Source organism: Nuphar pumila, chromosome 11 (genome assembly GCF_984573655.1).
Source record: "Nuphar pumila chromosome 11, dmNupPumi1.hap1.1, whole genome shotgun sequence".
Classification (NCBI taxonomy): Eukaryota; Viridiplantae; Streptophyta; class Magnoliopsida; order Nymphaeales; family Nymphaeaceae; genus Nuphar; species Nuphar pumila.
This window is the reverse complement of record NC_143259.1, coordinates 65,399,023-65,420,279: the sequence shown is the minus strand read 5'-3', so window position 1 is coordinate 65,420,279 and position 21,257 is coordinate 65,399,023. Positions and strand designations below refer to the sequence as shown.

Here is a 21,257-nt window from a genome sequence, read left to right as displayed (position 1 = left end):
GAATGGCAAAACCACCCATGAGAAATTTCAAATAGCAGAAAACATGAGCAGCACAAAGAGCAACACTGTTTTGACTGGACCAACTAAAAAAAATGCATTGTCATATAGGAGGCCTTGATCATTCTTAAGGGCGCCAGTATAAATTTGTGTAATTGGCCTCATTAGAATAAAATGAGGTGAACATGACAAAGACCAGGTTTAACGATGCCTCCAATAAATCCTGGGATATAATTGTACAACATCTATATGCATGCAAAACACCTAAGATTCCTTTATCTCTCGGGTATATTTAATGAACAAAATATTTTGGAACATTGCACTAGACTTTCATAATACATACCAAAGAAGAAAAAAAAGAACATAAACAAAATCACAAGTTATCAAATGAGCCTTGGGGGTTTCTCCCATGTGATCAAGTGTGTAGAATACTTGATCGTTTTCAGTCGTAGGCATTCCTTTACAAAATAGAGATGTATCTACTCAGAGACTTTGACCCCATGTAAATAGATGCGTGCAGAATCTGCAGATTTAGCAGGTAACACTGTTATCTCATATTTATTCCGTGCCAAAAATCAAGCATAACAACAAAATTTTCAAAAGCAACAAAATCTTCAGATTGATATTCAAAAACATGTTAAACTCTTGCTGGAAGACAAAAGTACCAATGTAAGGGTTACCATTATTATCTGACAATGATACCCAAACCTTCAGTCACAAAGATACTCCATCTTCATTTTAGTACCATATCCATTTATACATTAGGTGTATAGGAAATGTTCAAAAAAATGGTTGATCCCCATACCGATGGGCATATCCACGTGACATAGCCTACATATAAATACTGCAAAATGGCATAAAAATATAATCCTTGTATTTGGTAACAACCTAAGCGTACAAACAATCATGTCTATAATAGTAGAAGTTGAGCAAAGAAAAAGTAAACAAAAGTGTGCTTAATACAAGAAATTGGCACACTAAGAAAACAAAACCTTTGACACCCTGACACCATTTAGGATATATTCAACAATGATATACTCATGATTGGTTCACTTACAGATACAAAATAGCTTGATCAGAAAAGTTGACACCAGAGGTTACCCCTAATTTGCCTGAAAAAAGAAACAGGGGGTGTTCGGCTGAAAACAACGTTTTTGTGTTTGGTGTTGCCTCTGGATACACGATAAATTGATGATAATGGAATCATAAAATCAATGCGCAAGGAAATATCCACTGGAACATAGCAGAAGATTATTACTGAATCAAAAACCATGGAAAAAGAAATAAGAGTCAAACAGTAGTAACTGACGAAGAACTTTACAAGAGAGAACAAGAGGGATTTTGGAAGCTTCAAAGTTTTGAGAACTCAACTCATACACAAATTTGTACACAACATATCCAGTGGTATAACGTTATTAGGCATGTCCTTAGCCTTACTTAGCTCATGTGACTTATCGTGGCTTGTAACATAGTGTGTCATGAGCCTGAAGATGGAGTTTTAGCCTGTCATTTGTTCTTAAGTTTCTGCCCATACTCGAGCTCCATCCTTTTGGCTCTTGTGGCGAAAGTTGCACAACGTTTCGTGGTTTCGCTATAAGGTAGATCTTGGAATGAGGCACGGCAAACAGGTATTAAACTTTCCCTAAATCGGGGAGATTCAAACAAAGAATTTACAGGAAAACAGAGGAATAAAGTGATGATTTCATTGATATTATATTGGAATATGGCCATCCTTGTTACTGTAGCAGCAGGTGATTGATCTTGCTATATGCAGATCAATCTCACCTGCAGTGCTTTTTGACGAAAAAGAAAAAAATGGAAAAACAGTATCAAAACATTAAGATTAAATTTCAGTAAGAGAGAGAAAAAAAAATCAAAATACAAAGGGGAAAATACCTCGACGGGCTCCTGGTAGGATTCTGCAATGCCTTGTCCCCCCTCTCCAAATGGATATTAGCGTAATGGAGCACCACGACTGCGTTGCTGAGACTGAGCCTCCTTTGATCCTGATTACGCTGTCAGATTGAAGGGAAGAGAAAGAAGAGGGAGGAGAAGTGGATGCTTGACGGTGAATGATCTGAAGAAGAAATGTCGATCTATGGAAAATGCTTTGATTGAGGAAGATGTATTTGCTCTTGCCTTATTGTTGCAGGGAGGGTCAATTTCCCTTTCCCCTTTGCTGCAGGATTACTGGAGCCGATTGAACTCCTGATGGTTGCAGGGATTAGCTCCTCCAACGTTGCAAGGAGAGTCGATTCCCTTCAGCGTGGCTTTGCAAGATTGGCGTGAGAGAAGGCTGGATTGCTGAAGGTGAGGAAGATGCAATACAGAGGTGAAGAAGCGGTGGGATCCCAAGGAAAGGAAGAAGATCGGAAAAAGCAAGTGGAGGGGTGAAAAACGGGTGGAAAAGAGGGTCTCCTGAGTCCCTTCTTAAGGAGGAAGAGGAAGCTTCAGGAGGGGGTTTGTTAGAGATGAGCGGTTCGGGAGGAAGAATGGAGGGCGATCGGTGGAAATGGAGGGGAGATACCAGAGTGAGGGAGGCGGCTCTCTTTTCCTTTTTCTCATTCACGAAGGGTTTTCAAAAACCCTAAAAGAGGATTTTGCATAAGACCCCCTCTGATTTTGAGTTTTTACAAAAAGGAGCTCTCAGGGCTTTTTAGCAAAAATTTGACTTTTAAAGTTTAAACTAATTCATTTTTTTCTCAAAATTTTTCCATTTTTTTGGTTTTTGGTGTTATTTTTCCATTTTTTTGTATTTTTAAGTAGAAAACCTAAGATTTGTGAGAAAATAAGGATTAAAACTAATTTGTTTGTGTTTTTGCAAATTATTTACAAAAGGGAATTTTTCTGAGAACTAAAAGCTATTTTGAGAAAAATTGTTCAGAAATGGGTTTTGATCCGGATTTTGAGGAAATATGGATTTAAAGTACTGGATTCGGATCCAGAGTTGATTTTGAATATATCAATATGGATTTTAATTCAGAAAATCTGAAGAATGATCAAAATTTAGCTTTTGGTTTTCTCAGAAAATGAAACCAGGGGCGAAAAGGTCATTTTTACCAATTTTTGAAAAATTTGGGGTGTTCACAGATGCCCCTATTTGCTACTAAGCCGGTTTAAAGCCGAGCTTAGTGGCAAAGATAACACTCCAAATTTTGAAAATGCCCCAGTCAGCAGATCTGAACTGGGTGTGGAAGAATTATTTTAAAATCATGGCTTTTCAGGCTTAAAACCTTACCCTGAATGGTTTTGGGGGGATGAAATCCTCGAAAATGATGTGATTGAGTAAAAGATGAGGAAATCGTGATGGAACTTTAGATGGAAATTCTGAAATGGTGGAAAATGAGAATTTTGATCAGGTCTCATGGGTGAGACCAGATACTCTTATCGGAATGATTCAGGTTTAGCCCTTAACCTGGATGGGACGAAGATATATCAAGATGAATCAGATGAGGAAAGGAATACATGAGGACCTTGATGAGACATTTTGAGAAATGCCTCGTGAATTGAAGCTCGAGTGGAATCCTATCCTGGATGGATATACAAAGCATGGGTTCCTTGACGGGAAGAACCATGATGGGATTGGAAGGAAACATCTCGTCAAAACGAGGAATCTCATTGGAACGAGTCTCAGGTTTAACCCAAACCTGAAAGGAAGATACCTCGCGAAGCGAGGTTCCGGGTTAATTCTTAACCTGGATAGGAAATCTACCATACGAATTTCTCAAACGGAGAAACCATAATGGGACCTTTGGAACTTGGATGAACAAATCCGAAAGGGGTTTTTGCGAAAGGAGGAAATATAGGGTTCCCTAAAACTTCGAAAAGGGGAAGAAATTGTGCGTCTCGTTGCTGAGACTGAAATAGCTTTTGAAATTTATGATCTCTCGTAGGGGGTTCAGGTTTGACCCTTATCCTGAGTGGGGGAAATCTATCATACAGGTTTCTCAAAAATGGAGAAAGCACGATGGGACCTTCGGAATTTGGACGAACAAATCCGAGAGGGGTTTTTGCGAAAGGAGGAAATATAGAGTCCCTAAAGCTTCGAAAAGGGGAAGAAATGGTGTGTCTCATTGTTGAGACTGAAATAGCTTTTGAAGTAAATGATCTTTCACAAATGGTTCAGGTTTGACCCTTATCTTGAGTGGAGAAAATCTACCATATAGGTTTCTCAAAAATGGAGAAAGCATGATGGGACCTTCGGAATTTGGATGAACAAATCCGAAAGGGGTTTTTGCGAAAAGAGGAAATATAGGGTCCTTAAAGCTGTGAAAAGGGGAAGAAATTGGGCGTCCCATTGCTAAGACTGAAATAGCTTTTGAAATTAAATGATCTTTCGCAAATGGTTCAGGTTTGCCCCTTATCCTGAGTGGGGGAAATCTACCATACAAGTTTCTCAAAAATGGAGAAACCATAATGGGACCTTCGGAATTTGGACGAACAAATCCGAAAGGGGTTTTTGCGAAAGGAGGAAATATAGAGTCCCTAAAGCTTTGAAAAGGGGAAGAAATTGGGCGTCTCATTGCTGAGACTGAAATAGCTTTTGAAATTAAATGATCTTTCGCAAATGGTTCAGGTTTGACCCTTATTCTGAGTGGGAGAAATCTACCATACAGGTTTCTCAAGAATGGAGAAAGCACGATGGGACCTTCAGAATTTGGACGAACAAATCCGAGAGGGGTTTTTGCGAAAGGAGGAAATATAGGGTCCCTAAAGCTTTGAAAAGGGGAAGAAATTGGACATCTCATTGCTGAGACTGAAATAGCTTTTGAAATTAAATGATCTTTCGCAAATGGTTCAGGTTTGACCCTTATCCTGAGTGGGTAATCCATAAGGAATTCGTTAATGAGAAAACTGTGATGGGACAAGAAGAGATACTTTTTCTGAGGCAATTCTTTTTGGAAAATATAAACAACGCTAGGTTGCATCAAAAATGAATATTGAATGTTTATTTAATTCTTGGAATAGCTAGAAAATTTTGCCAATAAGATAAAATCATAGTAGATTCAGACGCTTCTAAATGTGCATGTATGTGCAAAGATATTCCCTCTTTTACCTAGAGTATTTCCTCCAGTGAGGTTAACTCCTCGGTTTTAAGAGTCAAATTAAAAAATTTAGCACTGATGATTTTCTTCAAGGAAGCTATCCATTTCCCTGATATGAGAATAAAAGAAATATTCTCAATTTCATAAAAGCAGGAAATGAAGAGATATTGATACAAGAATTTTGCATGAGAAAAGATGACTTCTGGCAACTTTGGCAGTTTGATATCTGGGTGTTTTCCCTACGATGATCTTTTTTGCACTCTTTTTGAGTCATTTGGGCTTTTACATCATCCTTCATTTGGACGAGTCCTGACTTTTCTCTTCTTTTTTTTTTTTTCAGGGAAGGGTACGTCACAAACTCCTTCATCTCGGAGATGCTCTGATCCTTCTTTCTCTCAGGGATTGTACATGATATTGGCTCAAAAAGGTCCTTAGATGATAGCTGGAATCAAATATCTTTTAGGGTTTGTCGGTAGGCTCATCACATCTGCCTTCATCTCGATAGTGATCCGAACTTTCCCTGGAAGGATCCGTCACAAACTTCGTCATCTTGGAGATCTTTCAAATCTTCTTTGGCCCCGGGGATCTATTCGCTTAATTCACCTTCATCTTGATGACAATCGAGAGATCTCTTTTGTGGATATTTGATTGCAACTTTTAAACGAAAATGAGAAGATATGGGTTGAGTGGATTCTTTTTATAGCTCAAGATATTTCCACTGCCTGATAGCCAGAAAGTCATTTTTAAACATGCGCCATAGCCGAGATCAATATCAATTCGCTTCTGGCTTTTCAACATCATTGAAGATTTCTTTCATTGATCATATCGAGGACATTTCTTACATCCTTTTGGTTGATCAACAGAAAAAGATTTGAATTTTACCTCTTTTTCGCAAAAAGTTTCACCTTTTGGAAGGAAATACAGGAGGTAATCTAAGAAAATTCTTTTTGTGCAGTAAGAATATTTAGAATCAACAAATGCTTTTAGCAAATTGGCAAAGTTTTCATGAATTCTTTGTGAAATAATTACTCAATATAGATTTTGATGAGACCTTGAGTCGCAATCTCTTGATTTTGGAAATACATGACCAGCAAAAGCTGGAACCTTTGAAATACATGACCAACAGAAGCTGGAACGTTTGAAATACATGACCAACAGAAAGCTGGAACGTTTGAAATACATGACCAGCAGAAAGCTGGAACGTTTGAAATACATGACCAGCAGAAAGCTGGAACGTTTGAAATACATGACCAGCAAAATCTGGATCTTTTGGAAATACATGACCAACGAAAGTTGGATCTTTTGGAAATACATGACCAGCGAGATGCTGGATCTTTTGGAAATACATCAGATTTAAGTCAGAACTTGAATTTTGTAAAAAGGAAAGAATTTGATCAGAACACTGAATTTAGAAGGTTACCGATGCGAGGACCGGATTTTCTAAATGAGCTCAACATATGATTGAAAATTTTGAGAAATAGCCAGTGCGAGGACTGGGTTGGGAAGATGAGCTAGGAAAGTAAAATTTTGATGAAAGATTCTGAATTCAATGGACCGCCACATCCTAACTGCGTGTGGTCTGTTTTCAGGATTTATCTCCTTATCCTGAACTGGGAAGAAAGGAAAGAAATACCTCATTAGCAGGAGGCATCAGGTTTATCCCTTAACCAGAAGGGGATAGGAAGAAATACCTCGTTAGCAGGAGGTATTAGGTTTTATCCCTTAACTTGAAGGGGATACAGAGGAGAAACCCGAGCTGGGATTCAGATAAAAGAGAAACCTGAGTTTTAAAAAACTCGAATTTTTGAAGAAATGATTGATTTCCAATGCGAGGATGGGATTCAAAAGGAAGTCCTGGTCGGAACTCAGAACTTCGAACGAAAAATAATAGAAGAAAAACCCGAGTTTTGAAACTCGGTTTTCTAAAGAAATGATTGATTTCCAATGCGAGGATTGGATTCAAAAGGAAGTCCTGGTCGGAACTCAGAACTTCGAACGAAAAATAATAGAAGAAAAACCCGAGTTTTGACACTCAGTTTTCTAAAGAAATGATTGATTTCCAATGCGAGGATTGGATTCAAAAGGAAGTCCTGGTCGAAACTCAGAACTTCGAAAGAAAAATAATAGAAAAAACCCTAGTTGAAACTCGGTTTTCTAAAGAAATGATGGATTTCCAATGCGAGGATTGGATTCAAAAGGAAGTCCTGGTCGGAACTCACAACTTCGACTGGAAATAATAGAAGAAAAACCCGAGCTGGAACTCGGATTTCCAAAGAGATGAAGGATTTCCAATGCGATGATTGGATTCAAAAGGAAGTCCTGGTCGGAACTCAGAACTTCAAACGAAAATAATAGAAGAAAAAACCAAGCTGGAACTCGGATTTTCAAAGAGATGAAGGATTTCTAATGCGAGGATTGGATTCAAAAGGAAGTCCTAGTCGGAACTCAGAACTTCAAACGAAAATAATAGAAGAAAAACCCGAGCTGAAACTCGGATTTCCAAGGAGATGAAGGATTTCCAATACGAGGATTGGATTTAAAAGGAAGTCCTGGTCGGAACTCAGAACTTCAAACAAAAATAATAGAAGAAAAACCCGAGCTGGAACTCGGATTTCCAAGGAGATGAAGGATTTCCAATGCGAGGATTGAATTCAAAAGGAAGTCCTGGTCGGAACTCAGAACTTCGACTGAAAATAATAGAAGAAAAACCCGAGCTAGAACTCGGATTTCTAAAGAAATGATGGATTTCCAATGCGAGGATTGAATTCAAAAGGAAGTCCGAGTCGGGACTCGGAACTTCAAATGAAAGAATAGAGGGAAGAAGCTCGAGTGGAAACTCGGGTTTTGACAAAAAGTTTTAAATCAAGAGATTGAGTTTTAGAAATTTGTCAGTGCGAGGACCGGACCTGGGATTGAGAATGACCATTTTAGAGGACTAAATTTATTTGCATGTGATCTGATTGCCCCCTTATCTCGACTGGGAAAAAAGAATTGATGAGAAGAGATAGAAATTGATGGAAGATTTGACAAAAGAGAAGAATCAAGGAAATTTTATGCAAAGAATCTTTGTAAAAGAATTCTCACAGGTAGCATTGTTGCTCCTATGAGGGGTTTCAGGATTATCCCTTATCCTAAATGGGAAGGAATAAAATTTGGGCAAAAAGTTTGTGAAAAGCTTTGATAAAGAATTGGAAGAATTAAAACTTAATTAAGAAATAAAACTGATAAAATTGAATGAAGAAAAAGATTTAGCAGAGATTAATGAAGCTTTTAAAAGAAAAAGACATTCAGGACTATCCCTTATCCTGAAGAAAGAAGGACCTCGTAGGATGAGGTTTTAGGTTTATCCCTTAACCTGAAGGGGGAAAGAAAGAAAGAAGGCAAAAGAAATACCTCATGGGAAAAGAGGCATCAGGTTTATCCTTTAACCTGAAAGGGTAATTTTTGAAATAAGAATTAATAAGGATTAAGAAAAATGGATGAATAATAAAAATGAATAAAGATGGATAAACAAAAGGTTGATAAAGGTTGAGAAAAAAAGTTTGATCCTGCTTGCATGTGGGATCTTTAAAATGAGAGAAGAAGATGAGAAAAATCATTTTTGGAAAGAAGGTTTAACCACGAGAGCTAATCTTTGAAAGGGGATCATTCATGAGAGATCATCATGAGGATTAATTTTTTTGAAGCAATGATTTGAAAATCAATTTGTAGAAAATATGATCAACACGAGGGTTGATATTCGAATGCAATGATTTAAAATCAATTTTTTTAGAAAAATATGATCAACGCAAGGGTTGATCTTTGAATGCAATGATTTGAAATCAATTTTTAGAAAACATAATCAACACCAGGATTGATCTTTGAATGCAATGATTTGAAATCTATTTTTTAGAAAATATGATCAACACAAGGGTTGATGTTTGAATGTAATGAAATCAAATTTTTGGAAAATGAGATCAACATAAGGGATTGTTCTTTGAATGCAATGGTTCAGAATCAGTATAATTAACATAAGGATTGATCTTTTGAAATGTAATGTTTTGAAAACCAAATTTTTAGAAAATATGATCAACACAAAGGTCGATCTTTGAAATGCAATAATTCAAAATCAATATGATCAACACAAGGGTTGATCTTTGAAATGCAATGATTCAAAATCAATTTGTAGAAAAATATGATAACACAAGGGTTGATCTTTGAAAAAGGTTGTAATAAAATATTTGAACTAAGATTTTCATGGTTTTTGAAAGACCCTCATAGGTAATATCATTTCTCTCATGAATGATGTCAGGATTGTCCCATATTTTTGAAAAAGAAAAAGAATTTAATGCCCCAATATAGCAAAAAGAAGGAAGTATTGAATATCAGAAGATATAAAGAAAATCGACATTTCATTGATAAGCAAAAGTTGATAACAAAACTGGATATTTACAAGTATTTTAACTAAAAGAAGTCACAAAGACTGGGCTGACTTGCCCCTACAAAGTGACTGACAGAAAGGGATGAAAGCGAAAAACTCTTGGCATTCTCAATTCTCTGAGTAGTATGGAAATGGTTCGGGCGGAACTGCTATTTGGTCTTCTCCTTCCTCTGGTACTAGAAGCTCTTTATCAATGTAGTCCTGTACAATGTTTTTGAGGACGAAGCAACGCTCCGTGTCATGCCCCCTCGCTCGATGAAACTTGCAAAAGCGATTCTTCCATTTCTCTTTGGTGACAGAGGGATCATCCTGCTTTGGGAGTTTGATCATTTCTTTCTCGAGCAGGTATTGGAGAACTTCTTCGATCGGCCGACCTAGAGGGGTAAGCTGACGATCATAACCCCAACCTTCATGCTTTGCTTTCTTCGGCTTGTTTGGCTTCCGCTGAGCACTGACCCCTATCTGGCAACTAGACTGAGCTTGCATGTTTAGGAGATCCGGATGTTTTTCTACTTCATTTTTGATGAAGAGATTCTTATCAAGGCAATCCTGAACGATATTCTTGAAGACGAAGCAATGCTCAGTGTCATGCCCTGTTACTCGATGGTATCCGCAGAACTGGTCTATATATTTTCCCATGACTGTGGAAGGGCTGGCGGCTTTTGGGAGCCTGAGTAATCCACTAGACAACCTGTATTCGAGGACTTTGTCAAGCGGCTCATCTAAAGGAGTGAAATCTCGACCCTTGCTCCAATCCTTGCGCTCTGGTTCTTCTTGCTTCTTGCCTTTTCGCTGAGGATTGTATTGAAGAGGTCTATCATGGTTTTCATAATATTTCCCAATCTGGCTTTTATGCTCTCTCAAGTTGTTGCCCTGGTTGCCTTGGTTGCTGCCCCTGCCCGCTTTAGAGTTTTCTGCACTGATATGGCTGCGTTCATTTATGGGAAAGGTGACAGGTGCCTTTCCTTTTGTGGGAGCTTTTCCACAACTGACTTCAGCTTGCTCGGATAATATCTCCAGCATCATCTTTTTGAACAACTGATATATCGCAGGATCCATCTCACTCTTGCTGTCCTGAACTCCTTCTCTGACAGACTTTCGAGAATCCATTCCTCGCTTTCGGCTTCTAACTGGGATGTTAGAGCAGTGTAATCTCTGAGCTTTGCCCGACTCAACTGATAGTGTTGATGCTCTCTGTAGAGTATAAATGGGTCTTTTTAGAAAAGATCTAGGAAGAAATTTTAATAAAGGAGGAAATCATAATCTAAAGAATGAAAACATCCCATTACGAGGGATCGGGTTGTCACCAAATTTTGCGACAACCGCACTATTTTTCTGAAAAAGGATAGACAAGTAAAATGTGAATAAAGATAAATTTTGAAAAGGACATGTCTTGACAAAAGATGTTTTATTGTAAATGAGGGTAAGGAATAGAATATAGAAAGAAGAAAAATTTTGAAGAATTGCAGGCAGGATCAAAAAAAGAATTAGAAGAGATTAAGAGAAAAAAAAAGGAAAATACACCTGGGTTTTAAAATAAAGAGGAAATTTTGAACAATATATACCCAGGGTTTTGAAAAATGTAGGAAAAATATCATACAATCATAGATATACAAACAAAGATGCACAAACAACACTCCCTAGAGGCTGACCCTAAATGCAATATTTTGAAATGGCTTGTAGGACCTTAATCCTATCTCTAGGGTTCAAATCATCTGATTCCAATCAAGATATGCCGATATACCCAAGCCGAAGCTCAAAGTACGTGGCGTAGAAGTATTCCTCCGGTTCTAAGGTAACGGCTTCCCAACATCCTTGAGCACCTACCGATATACCTCGGACTATGGCCCTTAGGTACGTGGTAGGGGGGCGCGAACCCAAATAAGTGGTCCAGTTGTGAGGCTCTCTCCCGAACTATGGTTCAGTGAGACAGCCCAGCAACATGAAGACCGGAACAATGTAGGTAAGGAGGTTTTCAAAATATGCTCAACATGCAAGAAATAAGATGTCTCTAATGCAAGTCCTAAAGAGATAGATTAAAATGAAGAGAAGCATACACTTGCATACATTGTTTTGCATTCAATCCCTAGAATTGAGGAGAGTTGTATTTAAGACCTAAGTCTAATGTGAGCATGGAATAATCTCCTCAATATGGTCCTACCAAACCATACTTAGATCCTATATGCAATGATGTCAGCTTAGGACAAAATCTAGGCTCCTAAGGGTTGCATGAAAAATGTAGCTGACATTTTGAAGGAATAAGGACTTAGATAATGTCAAAGCAAAAGAAAAGGCATAATTCGACCAGACGGAGACGAGTCCCATCTCGGTCGCCAAACCTGTGATCATCGCAAAATTTGTCCTCTCGTAATATTCTCTCTCTTCCTTCTCTTTTTCCTTTCCTACCTCTATGTCCTCCTTTTTGAAGGGAGAAAAATAGAAGATAAAAGAGAAAAGAGAAGAGAAAAGAAAAGAAGAGAGAAGAGGAATTTTTTTGCGGGTCTCACTTGACCTTGATTTTGAAAATATTTTGAAATAACTCGCCTCCGTTTTGAAATATTTGCGGGAAAAACTGGGAGACGGGATCCGCTCATCGGTACGAGGTTCGACCGTTCCTGGCGCCTTTACCAAGGGTAATCGAACCAAGGGTCGAATTAATGCCTTTTGCTTTGCTAAGAAATTATCTAAGAATTTATTCTAAGTTTTAAATGCACAAAAAATCATGCTTGTGCAAATGCAAAGATGTATGCTCTTTTTGAAAATGTTTTGAAGAATTTCCGAGTGAATCTGATAAAGTGAAGAAATGATTTCTAACTTAGAACTTAAGATTTAAAGTTCTAAGTCTTTAGAATAATCAAGAGCTTGGGAAAATAAATCTGGATTTTGAAAAAATGATTTTGAAGTTTTTGAGATAAAAGGAATTTTCAAAAGTCATAAATGGACTTTGAATTAGAAATTTGAATTTGGATGAATATTTAGAATGGAATTGAATTCTATCTTTGAAATTTTGATTTTTAGAAGGAAAATGGGGAAAATAGATTTGAGAAATAGAATTTGATTTGAAAGTTGAAATTTCAAGATGAAATCCGAATCCAAGATCTGGATTCTGAATAGAGTTCAAAGTTGAAATTTGAATTTAGGATCCGAAATAGGAACTTGATTTGAAATCTGGAATGAAGTGGAATTGGTTTTAAGAATTAGAATTAAAGTGGAATTTGAATGGAACTGGATTAAAGGTTTGGAATCCAAGATGGTATTTGGATCTGAAATCTGAGATCCAAGATAGAGCTGGACTCTGGACCCTAAGATGGGATTGGATCTGAAATCTAAGATCCAAAGTAGAATTGGATTCTGGATCCTAAAATGGATTTGGATCTAAAGTCTGAGATCCAAAGTAGAGTTGAGTTCTGGATCTGAATCTGAGATCCAAAGTAGAATTGGATTCTGAATCCTAAGAATTGGATTTTGGATCTAAATCTGAGATCCAAAGTAGAATTGGATTCTGGATCCTAAGAATTGGAATTCGGATCTGAATCGGAGATCCAAAATATAGAATGGGGATCTAGATCCTATGTGGAATTAAGATCCAAAGGTGGATTTGAACTCTGAACCCTAAGATGGAATTGGATCTGAAGTTTTGAATGGAATTAGATTCAAGATTTGGAATCCAAGATGACATTTGGATCTGAAACCTAAGATCCAAGATAGGGTTGGACTCTGGATCCTAAGATGGAATTGAATCTGAAGTCTGAGATCCAAAGTAGGATTGGGTTCTGGATCATAGAATGGAATTTGGATCTGTAATCTGAGATCCAAGGTAGAATTGGATTCTGGATCCTAGAAGGGATTTGGATCTGGAGTCTGAGGTCCAATGTAGGGTTTGGACACTAGATCCTAAGATGGATTCAGATCTGAAGTCTGAGATCCAAAGTGAGATCGGATTCTGGATTCTAAAGGGGAATTGGAGTTCAGAAGATGAATCAAGAACTTCTAAGTTTAAATTGAACTTGGAAAATGAAACTTAGAATTTCGAATATACAAATGAATTTCAAAGTTAGATTAGACTTTGAATTTTGAATTTTGAATTTGGAATTTAGAAGATGAACCAAGAATCTCAAAGTTAAATTGATTTTTGAGTTTGATTGGAGTTTTGAATATAAATTGAATTTAAAATTTCAAAGTCGAATTGGACTTTGAAATCTGTTTTGAATTTGAATATAAAGAATGACTTTGAAATCTCAAAGTTAATTTGAACTTTGAGATTAAAAATGAAATTGAATTTGAAAATGAAAGGATGAATTGGATTTTATAAAAATTGAAGATAGATTGAGGAAGATATCTACATCACTTGGAGTTTTGAAAAGGAATTTTTGAAAACATGATGCAGTTCTATCCTATATGATGAATGAATTTGAATAAGTTTGAAATTGGATTTGAAAATCATATTTCATTCTTCAAATGAATTTAATTAAGATTAATGATATAATACACTCCTGACTATGGTCATTGAATGTATTATATAATAGTCATATCTAGATTCAAATGAAAGATAAAATACCTTTTTGGTGCTTTTATAGAATTTAAAATGAAATTAACCCTCAATATACCCTGACTATGGCCATTGGTATATATTTTGAGTTAATTTTAAGTTAAATTCTGATAAAAGAAGAAAATATTTTAGGAAAATATGATGAATTTTGAAAATGGGTCCAGTGTGGATCTAGTGTTATTTTGTAAAAGATAAAAATGTTAAGTTTTGTCCACATCCTGACTATGGCCATTGATGTGGATCGTCAACTTAGTATCAATTACCTCTTACGAAATGGTGCACGTGTCATTCGTGTTTCCATTTTGGAATTTTCAGAAGTAAAGGAAAATGATGACATAAATGATATTTACATGCTCATCCATTCTAATTTAGAACTGGAATATAAAATTCTTATCATCATCTAGTTATTACAAGTCTGAATTTGAAATTTGAAACTACAATTTTTAAGCTAAAAAAAAAAATAACGTTTTCCATACTTTTCCTGCAAAACAGGGTTAGCCAAATGCAAAATTTACGAAATATAGATGAGGATGTAAAAACCCATACCTTTTGTCCTGCTGGTGCGTGAACAAGTTTTTTTTTTTTACCTAGTGTCTAAATGAAAAGCACAGATCGAGGATGACATATTGAATCACGAACCAGCATCTTTTCCACACAGTTAAGCATCACAAGCACAGGCTGATAAATGGAATAAAAAGGTAGTATAAGAAAACAACAGAGACCAACAAAATTCTTGACAGCAGCATCCATGTCCCTGCTGAGGAATGAAAAATATTAGGCATATGAATCACTTTCTTTAAGGATGCACGATAGAGAAATAAGGCTATCCAGCATGAGTTTGATGTGGTTGTGGCAGTCTGTCTCTCATTGGAGATATTTCATAATCCAATATGGAAATCATTGACTTCCAAATGCTTGTATCATCCAGCATCCAGCATCCATCAGTTTTTTTTTTTGTAATGTGCACCCTTGAATGGCAAAACCACCCATGAGAAATTTCAAATAGCAGAAAACATGAGCAGCATAAAGAGCAACACTGTTTTGACTGGACCAACTAAAAAAAATGCATTGTCATATAGGAGGCTTGATCATTCTTAAGGGCGCCAGTATAAATTTGTGTAATTGGCCTCATTAGAATAAAATGAGGTGAACATGACAAAGACCAGGTTTAACGATGCCTCCAATAAATCCTGGGATATAATTGTACAGCATCTATATGCATGCAAAACACCTAAGATTCCTTTATCTCTCCGGTATATTTAATGAAAAAAATATTTTGGAACATTGCACTAGACTTTCATAATACATACCAAAGAAGAAACAAAAGAACACAAACAGAATCGCAAGTTATCAAATGAGCCTTGGGGGTTTCTCCCATGTGATCAAGTGTGTAGAATACTTGATCGTTTTCAGCCGTAGGCATTCCTTTACAAAATAGAGATGTATCTACTCAGAGACTTTGACCCCATGTAAATAGATGCGTGCAGAATCTGCAGATTTAGCAGGTAACACTGTTATCTCATATTTATTCCGTGCCAAAAATCAAGCATAACAACAAAATTTTCAAAAGCAACAAAATCTTCAGATTGATATTCAAAAACATGTAAAACTCATGTTGGAAGACAAAAGTACCAATGTAAGGGTTACCATTATTATCTGACAATGATACCCAAACCTTCAGTCACAAAGATACTCCATCTTCATTTTAGTACCATATCCATTTATACATTAGGTGTATAGGAAAAGTTCACAAAAATGGTTGATCCCCATACCGATGGGCATATCCACGTGACATAGACTACATATCAATACTGCAAAATGGCATAAAAATATAATCCTTGTATTTGGTAACAACCTAAGGGTACAAACAATCATGTCTATAATAGTAGAAGTTGAGCAAAGAAAAAGTAAACAAAAATGTGCTTAATACAAGAAATTGGCACACTAAGAAAACAAAGCCTTTGACACCCTGACACCATTTAGGATATATTCAACAATGGTATACTCATGATTGGTTCACTTACAGATACAAAATAGCTTGATCAGAAAAGTTGACACCAGAGGTTACCCCTAATTTGCCTGAAAAAAGAAACAGGGGGTGTTCGGCTGAAAACAACGTTTTTGTGTTTGGTGTTGCCTCTGGATACACGATAAATTGATGCTAATGGAATCATAAAATCAATGCGCAAGGAAATATCCACTGGAACATAGCAGAAGATTATTACTGAATCAAAAACCATGGAAAAAGAAATAAGAGTCAAACAGTAGTAACTGACGAAGAACTTTACAAGAGAGAACAAGAGGGATTTTGGAAGCTTCAAAGTTTTGAGAACTCAACTCATACACAAATTTGTACACAACATATCCAGTGGTATAACGTTATTAGGCATGTCCTTAGCCTTACTTAGCTCATGTGACTTATCGTGGCTTGTAACATAGTGTGTCATGAGGCTGAAGATGGAGTTTTAGCCTGTCATTTGTTCTTAAGTTTCTGCCCATACTCGAGCTCCATCCTTTTGGTTCTTGTGGCGAAAGTTGCACAACGTTTCGTGGTTTCGCTATAAGGTAGATCTTGGAATGAGGCGCGACAAACAGGTATCAAACTTTCCCTAAATCGGGGAGATTCAAACAAAGAATTTACAGGAAAACAGAGGAATAAAGTGATGATTTCATTGATATTATATTGGAATATGGCCATCCTTGTTACTGTAGCAGCAGGTGATTGATCTTGCTATATGCAGATCAATCTCACCTGCAGTGCTTTTTGACGAAAAAGAAAAAAATGGAAAAACAGTATCAAAACATTAAGATTAAATTTCAGTAAGAGAGAGAAAAAAAAATCAAAATACAAAGGGGAAAATACCTCGACGGGCTCCTGGTAGGATTCTGCAATGCCTTGTCCCCCCTCTCCAAATGGATATTAGCGTAATGGAGCACCACGACTGCATTGCTGAGACTGAGCCTCCTTTGATCCTGATTACGCTATCGGATTGAAGGGAAGAGAAAGAAGAGGGAGGAGAAATGGATGCTTGACGGTGAATGATCTGAAGAAGAAACGTCGATCTGTGGCAAATGCTTTGATTGAGGAAGATGTATTTGCTCTTGCCTTATTGCTGCAGGGAGGGTCAATTTCCCTTTCCCCTTTGCTGCAGGATTACTGGAGCCGATTGAACTCCTGATGGTTGCAGGGATTAGCTTCCTCCAACGTTGCAAGGAGAGTCGATTCCCTTCAGCGTGGCTTTGCAAGATTGGCGTGAGAGAAGGCTGGATTGCTGAAGGTGAGGAAGATGCAATACAGAGGTGAAGAAGCGGTGGGATCCCGAGGAAAGGAAGAAGATCAGAAAAAGCAAGTGGAGGGGTGAAAAACGGGTGGAAAAGATGGTCTCCTAAGTCCCTTCTTAAGGAGGAAGAGGAAGCTTCAGGAGGGGGTTTGTTAGAGATGAGCGGTTCGGGAGGAAGAATGGAGGGCGATCGCTCGAAATGGAGGGGAGATACCAGAGTGAGGGAGGCGGCTCTCTTTCCCTTTTTCTCATTCACGAAGGGTTTTCAAAAACCCTAAAAGAGGATTTTGCATAAGACCCCCTCTGATTTTGAGTTTTTACAAAAAGGGGCTCTCGGGGCTTTTTAGCAAAAATTTGACTTTTAAAGTTTAAACTAATTCATTTTTGTTCTCAAAATTTTTCCATTTTTTTGGTTTTTGGTGTTATTTTTCCAATTTTTTGTATTTTTAAGTAGAAAACCTAAGATTTGTGAGAAAATAAGGATGAAAACTATTTTTTTTGTGTTTTTGCAAAATATTTACAAAAGGGAATTTTTCTGAGAACTAAAAGCTATTTTGAGAAAATTTCTTCAGAAATGGGTTTTGATCCGGATTTTGAGGAAATATGGATTTAAAGTACTGGATTCGGATCCGGAGTTGATTTTGAATATATCAATATGGATTTTAATTCAGAAAATCTGAAGAATGATCAAAATTTAGCTTTTGGTTTTCTTAGAAAATGAAACCAGGGGCGAAAAGGTCATTTTTACCAATTTTTGAAAAATTTGGGGTGTTCACAAGGATCAAAAAGATTTTTAAGGAATCAGAAAAAAAAGGCAATACACTTGGGGTTTCAAAAGAGGAAATTTTGAATAATATATACCCAGGGTTTTGGAAAATATAAGGAAGATACATATACATATACATATATAATATCATTCAATCACAGACATACAAGCGAGGATGCACAAATAGCACTCCCTAAAGCTGACTCTATATGCAATATTTGAAATGGCTTGTAGGACCATAATCCTAACTCTAAGATTTATATCATTTGATTCCAATCAAGGTACGCCGATATACTCAAGCCGAAGCTCGAAGTACGTGGCATATAAGATATCTCTTCGGTTCTAAGGTAATGGCTTCCCAACATCCTATAGCACCTACCGATATACCTCAGACTATGGCCCTTAGGTACATGGTAGGGGGGCGCGAACCCAAATAAGTGGTCCAGTTGTGAGGCTCTCTCCCGAACTATGGTTCAGTGAGACAACCCAGCCACGTGAAGACCGGAACAATATAGGTAGGGATGTTTTCAAAATATGATCAACATGCAATAAAATCAGAAGGTTCTAATGCAAGTCCTAAAGAGATAGATTTAAATAAAGAGAAGCATACACTTGCATACATTGTTTTGCATTCAATCCCTAAAATTGAGGAGAGTTGTATTTAAGACCTAAGTCTAATGTGAACATGGATAATCTCCTCAATATGGTCCTACCAAACCATACCTAGATCCTATATGAAAATAATGTCAGCTTAGGACAGAGTCTAGGCTCCTAAGGTTTGCATGGAAATGTAGCTAACAAAGGCACAAATTCGACCAGACGAAGACGGGTCCCATCTCGGTCGCCAAAACTGTGATCATCGCAAAATTTTTCCTCTCTTGTGGTTTCTCTCTCTTCCTTCTCTTTTCCTTTTCCAACCTCTATTTTCCTCCTTTTTGAAGGGAGAAGAATAAAAGAAAGAAAGAGAAAAGAAAAGAAGAGAAAGAGAGAGAGAAGAGAAACTTTTTTGTGGGTTTTCACTTGACCTTAATTTGAAAAATATTTAGAAATTTAACTCGCCTCCGTTTTTTAAAATGTGCGGGAAAATGGAGAGATGGGATTCGCTCGTCGGTACGAGGTTCGACCGTTTCTGGCGCCTTTACCAGGGGTAATCGAATCAAGGATCGAATCTATGCCTTTTGCTTTGCCTAAATATAATCTAAGAATTTATCCTAACTCTAAATGCACAAAGAATCATACTTGTGCAATGCAAGGATATATGCTCTTTTGAAAATTGATTTAGAAATTTCCAAGTATTCTGAGATGAACTTGGTAAAGGAGTGAAGAAATGATTTAATCTAACTTAGAACTTGAGATAGATCAGAGGAGTTCTAAGTTTTTGAAGTAAATCAGCATTGGAAGAATAAATGAGAAAGAATGACTTGAAGCTTTGAAATGAAAGGAAATGAAGTTTCAAAGTCAAAAATGGACTTTGAATTTGAATTTGAATTTAGGAAAGGAAATGAATACTTGAGATGGAATTGAATTTGGATTTTTAAGTTTGGAATGGATCTGAGATAATCAAATGGTATTTAAGAATAAAAATGGATTTAGGAAGTTCAGATGAGATTTGAAAATGGATTTGGATTTTGAATGGAATTTGGAAATCAAGATGGAATTTGAATTCAAAGTCTGAATCTTTAAATAGGGTTTGAATCTGAAATCTGAGATTGGAATTGGATTCGAAATTTGGAAATTGAAATCTAAGATGGATTTGAATTCTGAATCCTAGAATAGATCTTGGATCTGAAATCTGAGATAATTGGGTTCTGGATCCTAGAATGGATTTGGATCTGAAGTCTGAGATCCAAAGTGAAATTGGATTCCGGATCTTAAAATAGATTTGGATCTGAAGTCTGAGATCCAAGGTAGAATTGGACTCTGGATCCTAGAATGAATTTGGATCCGAAGTCTGAGATCCAAGGTGAAATTGGATTCTGGATCCTATAAGGAAATTGGATCTGAAGTTTAAGATCCACAGTGAAATTGGAGTCTGGATCATAAGGGGGAATCGGATCTGAAGTCTAAGATCCAATATGAGTGTTGAATCCTGGATCCTAAAATGGATTTGGAGTTAAATTCAGAAGATGAATCAAGAACTTCCAAGTTTAATTTGAACTTGAAAAATGAAATTTAGAATTTGAATATACAAACGAATTTCAAAGTCAAATTAGACCTTGAATTTTTGAATTTGGAATTTAGAAGATGAATCAAGAGTCTCAAAGCTAAAATTGAACTTTGAGTTTGATTAGAGTTTTGAATATAAAATGAATTTGGAATTTCAAAGTGAAATTGAACTTTGAAATCTGTTTTGAATTTGAATACAAAAATGACTTTGAAATCTCAAAGTTAAATTGAACTTTGAGATTGAAAATGAAATTGAATTTGAAAATGAAAGGATGAATTGGATTTTTATAAGAATTGAAGATAGATTGAGGAAGATATTTACATCACTTGGAGTTTTTGAAAAAGGAATTTGAAAATATGATGCAGTTTTATCTAAAATGATGAATGAATTTGAATTTTTTGAAATTTGGATTTTGAAAAGCTATTTCATTATTTAAATGAATTAAAATAAGATTGAAAATATAACACATCCTTGACTATGGTCATTGAATGTATTATATAATAATCTATATTTGAATTCAGGTGAAGAATAAAACACATTTGGTGCTTTTATAGAATTTAAAATGAAATTAATTCTCAATATACCCTGACTATGGTCATTGGTATATATTTTGGATTAATTTTAAGTTAAATTCTAATAAAAGAAGAAAATATTTAAGGAAAATGTGATGAATTTTGAAAACGGATTCAGTGTGGATCCAGTGTTATTTCATAAAAGATAAGAATGCTAAGTCTTGTTTACATCCTGACTATGGCCATTGATGTAAATCATCCACTCAGAATTAATTACCTCTTATGAAATGATGCACGTGCCATTCGTGTTTCATCATTGTGAGATTTAAAAAAAAAAAAAAGCATGAAAATAAACAGTTTATGATATTTACAATGTTCATTTATTCTATCTAAAACAGGAAAAGCAAATTTTCATTAATATATAACTATTACAAATTTTTAGATAAAAAGCTCCTAACAATCGCTATGTATTCCTGCAAAGACAAGGTTAATATAGAATAACATGCTAATAAGGTGGAAG

At 36.3% G+C, this 21,257-nt stretch overlaps 1 long non-coding RNA gene across 1 annotated transcript; it reads right to left on the bottom strand.

The window, feature by feature from the left end:
- Positions 1–247: 247 nt before the first annotated feature.
- On the bottom strand, positions 248–17,461 carry LOC149822407 (uncharacterized). The gene is made up of 3 exons (XR_016425981.1): positions 16,875–17,461; positions 14,558–14,689; positions 248–520 (listed from the first exon to the last, which is right to left on the bottom strand). It is a non-coding gene; the product is annotated as an uncharacterized LOC149822407 (long non-coding RNA).
- Positions 17,462–21,257: the final 3,796 nt, after the last annotated feature.